Below are 5853 nucleotides of genomic sequence, written 5' to 3' on the forward strand. Positions count from 1 at the left end.
CTTTCACTCTCCGTCTCTCTCTTTCTTAACAGTTCCACGTTGAGCTCTTCGGCTGCATTTTCGATTTGATCTCTAAAAGCAGCTCCACAGCCCTCCTGTTTACTGATCTCTCACAGTGTGTGTGTGTGTGTGTGAGAGAGAGATTTTGCGCAATTGAAAAATAGATAGGAAAAGTGATAGGAAGAAGGAGAAAGTGCAAGACAGAGAGAAGGGCAAGAAAAGGTAAATGGGTGAATTCAAGATTTATTTAGATTGGGTTTTAAGTCTCTGGGATGCTGTCATGCTGGTGCTGGGGAGGAGAGGGAGTCAGGGAAGAGGTTTACTAGTACTGATGACATCAAAGCACTGTCAAGTCTCTCTCTTAATACCTTTGGTTGTTTTGTGTCCATCCTCCAAGTTGACCTTGGGGTACTGTCAGGCCTTTCTGGCCACAATTACAGAAAAAGAGTTTGGTTGTTGAAACGTTTGTAGCCTCCTGAAAATCACTGATAAGATTGGATCCTGCTGTTTAATGTTTGTTTCTAAAATCTATTTTCACTCTTGAGCATTACATCTCCGGATTCTTTTTTTAAGAGTGCCAAGATAAAGTTATTTCTATCACGGGGGGACAACAGAAAATGTTCCTTTTGACCAAATCCATTTCCATTACCCAATTTACAACAACCCCTCTGGAATTTAAGAAGTTTTCGTTGTTTATCACGTGTCTCAAAACGAGTTCCCAAAAAAACGGAAGCCAAGCAAGTCAAGCAATGAACATCTCTGCCTGAAATCAATTTAACAATGTTATCCTAGAGGTGGGAAGGCAATGAGCGGTGTAAGCAATGATTCAGGAGCATTAAAATGAGTTAAGTGCACGGCAAAACCTCAGCAGATCCCTGCTTTGTAAGCCATAATGCAATTACAGTATTAGTTCCACTTTAGGAACTTTGTCACGCTCTCCAGATCGGGTCTCGTTGCGAGGCTCGGCACACGGCAACCTACTCAGTCCTCAGCTGGTGTCCAGGTTATGGTTATTCTTCTGTCTTAGTGATCTGCAGGTAGTGTCTAGGTTCAAATCCCAGTTGCTGTCACAAAGCCGTACACATAAGCACACGCACTCCACCTTGTGTGAACCCAAGTTCCCCTCGAACGCAGTGTCAGCTGGGTTCTGCGTCCTGCTCCCCTGTCTGAACAGACCACGGCGCTGTGAGGCTCGGCCATTTTGAGAGCGCTGGAGAGGACTTGGCAGTCACGTGGCTGTATTGACCGCAGAAGGCCAGGCCAGGGTACTGATCTATTGACACAGCAAAGTGCTTATCTGTTTGGCTGTAATTGAAGATACAAGGTGTACATTCCCCAAAAGACAAGAAAAAGAGAAAACACGATACCTACAAAAAAGAGTGGATTAGAGCGTGTAACCTCTGAAACCCCCCGCCAGCTTCACAAAGCCAGGAGTTTAACAACAAACTTTGAGAGATTAAAACAGCCTTGTTCTGCTGCACTGAGACAAATAAAGGATTGGACAGTTAAAAGAAAATATATTAGAGTGTGGATGTTGAATACGTGTGTGAGAGAGAAAGAGAGATAGAGGAAGAAGAGGGAAAGACAGAGATGGAGATCCTAAAAAGGATCAAAATATAAATTGTAAAACATTTGATGATACTTTCACTGTCAGGGTGCATGCTATCTGTCAAGGTGAAGCTGTGGCATACAGGTAATCCCTCAATCTGTGTTCGGAACCCAAGGTACACAAGGTGAACCTAAGGTTTTGTTAGGTAACCAATTGAGACATAACGTTAGGTGTAATGCTACAACTAACACAGTTGCAATGATTGTTTTGAAATCATGGTGCAGGATAATCCATCTTAAGTCTCATCTGGAGGCTGTCTGTTCATGCAGTTTCTCTGTGTCAGGCCTCGCATGTGACTCATCGATTTTAGATTCAGTTCCGTCAGGTTTATGCAGTCAGTCCGGTCTTTTTATACATTTATTTATAAGGATGTTGTTTGAAAACACGTGGGCACATCAAAAGTGAAAGCGCATACATTTCCCTCCAGCAGCAATGAGACAACATGCAACGTTGACTCCCTGCCGAGCAAATGTTAAAATAGTGTAAACGTGTCTGTGTTTGTGTGTTTGGGTGTGTGTGTGTGTGAGAGAGAATGCCGGCAGGGGTGCAGGAAGCCAGTAGATACCCTCATCACCTCAGAAGACCTGTAAAGCACAGTGCATACTAATGGCATGTACAGAGCACCTTTTGCCAAGGATGATCCATCCAGTTCTGCCGTCAGGGGGTGAGGGGGTGTGTGTTCTTCTCGCCTGAATCCCCCATCCAGGGGAGAAGAACAGGCTATGAAAGAGGGTGCCCACCCAAGCAATTATGCTATGGAAATGTGAGGCTACGCTACGCAAGTAATAAAACATGATCAGGTGGGGTGAAATATGCCCTGGTGCACTGCCCAAGGTCTTGGTGGAAGCAGTGGAAAGGGGAGAGCTGGAGGAAAGGGGGGGGGGGGGGGAGAGAAAGAGAAATGGCTTATTCCCCCGGTGAGAGAAAAGTCGATAAAATGTTTGCACTCCCGCCCAGCACTGATCATAGACCACTATCGTTCATGCCCCGCCTCTACACCTGTGATCAGTCAGAGTTATCTATGGTGTGTGTGTGTGTGTGTGTGCTATTCATGTTATCACAACCTGTGTTGGTGTCTGACTGGGGTCATTGTGTCATGACAAATGAGAACTGTCACTGAGCGCATGATTTAATTCCCTCTACACCTCCCCCCCCACAACAATGTGCGTGTGTCTGTGTGTTTGTGTGTGGTTTTTACGTTTGGTTTTGCGTGTGCTTACCCAGAGAGCGAAAGCCGTGCTGATGATTTATCTACTCCGACGCTGGGGGCAACGCGTGTCGTGTGTTGCTCTGCAGGTGAGGCGCGTCAGAGCTAACGGATGAACCTGGCAGGGAGAGACACTCCTGGTGACGGCTCTCCTGCTGAAGCCTCTCTCTCTCTCTCTCTCTCTCTCTCTCTCTCTGTCTCTCTCTCTCTCTCTCTCTCTCTCTCTCTCTCTCTCTCTCTCTCTCTCTCTCTCTCTCTCTCTCTCTCTCTCTCTCTCTCTCTCTCTCTCCCTCCCTCCCTCCCTCCCTCCCTCCCTCCCAGCCCAGCGGACAGCCCAGCGGAGGCAGGCCTCTGAAAAACCCAACAGTGAAGAGCTTCATTAGAGCGATGCGAAGCCCGCGCGCCAAACCGTCACTGTCGCAGAGTACACTAGGGCGCAGGGATAAAGTGGTATTTGTCCCTATGCTAATGACTAATACCCAGTCAAACACACAGGCACATGTGTGCACACACACACACACGCACACACACAGAGACACACACACGGATGCACATACAGAGCAGCTCCCTGGTGCGAGCCGAAAAGATAATCTAATATTCTCTCTATTCCCCCTATCAGCGGTGTGGAATCCTCTCGTCTGCTGTTTGCCTCAGCTGACACTTCCGGAACATGGAGAGGCTTTATCTACTGATGGTGGAGAGATACTTAGTGTCTCATGACGCTCCCTTCGTCAGAGACCACGTCTCCATCGTTTCATCATGACTGCCTGGTGGGGATGGGGGAGATGGGGGAGATGGGGATCCGGGGGGGCCGGGGGGCAGGGGGGGGGGGGTAGAGGGGCTGGTGGCTGGGCCGAACAGACAAGGTCTCTGAAAAGATCCTTTTAATATTTAATTAAGAAGAATTTCATTATTTTACAAATTAAAAATTTGTAATTTTTATTATGTCACCATAATATTTGTCATTATTTCACGAAAAGAGTGTCATGTTTGTGAGGATTTTGGATGTGACTGGTCTCCATCTCTGAGTGGCCTTCCCTCTGAAAGCTTCCTTTTCTAATTCTCCAACCCCTGGGGAGTTGGAAACATCACATACAGCGTGTCAACAAATCCCCGGCTATGACTACAAAATGAGACAGATCCTTTTTTAACGCCGGATTTTCGAACAAGTATCTCTGAATTTGTACAACTGCATTTATTAGTGTCAAAACTTGAAGTCCAGTTCGGCAGAGTTCATGATCATCCCAGCTCTGGGATGTCTGCTGTTGGAAGAAGCTCATACTGTTGCCTGACTATGAGACCTAAACAGGTTTTAACAGCTGCATCTGTGTCTTTGAGTCATCTGCATCTACACACAGCTACTGTGTCGTCTACTGTACTGTATATTAAACTGTAGCTGCCATCTTAGCCCCGACCCACAGCAGCCCCGCCCCGCCCCACCCTGCCAGCACCAGCACCAGCAACTACGACAATATCTTCAAATGACTTGCATATCGATCATGTGTAATTAAGCAGTTAACGCCACACCACAGTTCATTACCGGAGAGCAAACGGTTCATTTGTGTTGTAATTAGAGTTGTCTCACAGCTGAGGGAACACTGGCCGCGCCAACCCTCGTTCGCAACCTCCCCGCCTTTGCGCATCACTCACCGTTGTGTGACAGCTTTCATCGTCAAATGGGCCAGTGTAGAACTTGTCGACGTGCTTAATACAGTCGGCTCTCAGTAGCAGCCCAGGCTTGAGCTTGCTGTCCATCGTCATTCAAACGACACAAACGTACAACCTTCCGTGTTCCGGCCAGTTCCGGCCAGTTAAATCAAGTGCACTCAAGGTGTTTCAAGGTTAAAATACTGGTTATTTCCCACCCTGTGTTACCCCAGCACTGCACAGCTCCTGGCTCTGTTGTTTGTGCCTCTCTGCACCTCCCCTCTACTCCAGCTGTGCGCTGGTCCTCATGCATGGCTGGAGTTATGAAAGCTCTCACAACGAAGCGGCGAGACCCTCCAACCAAACACTCCCACCTGCCCCCCAGGTTGACTTAAGAAGCGTCCTGGATGTCCACCTCTCCCATTAGAAGGCAGGCTGCACCAGGTAGAGACATTAGCATCCCAGCGCCAGCCCATCCTCTCTGGCATCAGCCCTGCCTCCCCCATGCTGCCTGGCTCTTAAAGCCCTGCCTCCCCCATGCTGCCTGGCTCTTAAAGCCCTGCCCTGAGGTATCCCATCACCCCCATCAGAGACCATGCTCAAAGTACCTCACACAAGCACTGCGGCGGCAGGAAGGAACAGATGAGAACTTTGGAGAGGGAAACGGTCGGTTTTAACGTCACAGATTCTTTTCAGCCCTACGTGTTGAGTAAGGCTGTGGAAGGTTTTTAAAATGGTATCACTAACTTGGTCAAGTGGTGGAGTGGTAGGTATCAACATGACGTGTTGCACATGACTCAACTCACACTGGAAGTCCTGGACAGCGAAGGATTGTTATTCAAAAGGAAGGCCTTTTAGAAGAAAAACGGTCCTCTCAAATGTGCAATGGCATTTCCAACAGTTCAAACTCCCTGGTCGATCCAATTAACTTGGTTTGCGTTATTGCCAATGCCAATCCCACACATTCTTTTGACCTGTTGCCTGACTATGGTGCAGTTAAGTGGTTCATGGATATAGACCTGCCACAGGTTGCCGTGGTGAACTGACACAAGTGCGTCAGTCCTAATTGGGTTACAGTATCACATGGATACTCATTAACTCAGGTCTACTTAATAAGTTCTTAAGATGTATTAGAGATCCTTCATGATGCGATGGGTAAGGACTAAGTAACCCCCCCCCCTCTCTCGGTCTCCATCTTGCCTTTCATGTAGGATCAAATAGGCCCTCTTTTACAGGGCGAAAAAAAGTTATGCATCAATAAAACTTCCACTTTGATGAGCTTAATTTATTTCAGAGAACTGGGGTGTAAAAAAGAGTTAGACCTTACACTTAAAAACGATACAGGACTATCTCCCAACACAATGTTTTGCATTCATCTCATGTGGCGATG

The sequence above is a fragment of the Hypomesus nipponensis genome, chromosome 8, assembly GCF_054491055.1.
Source record: "Hypomesus nipponensis isolate SF chromosome 8, ASM5449105v1, whole genome shotgun sequence".
Lineage (NCBI taxonomy): Eukaryota > Metazoa > Chordata > Actinopteri > Osmeriformes > Osmeridae > Hypomesus > Hypomesus nipponensis.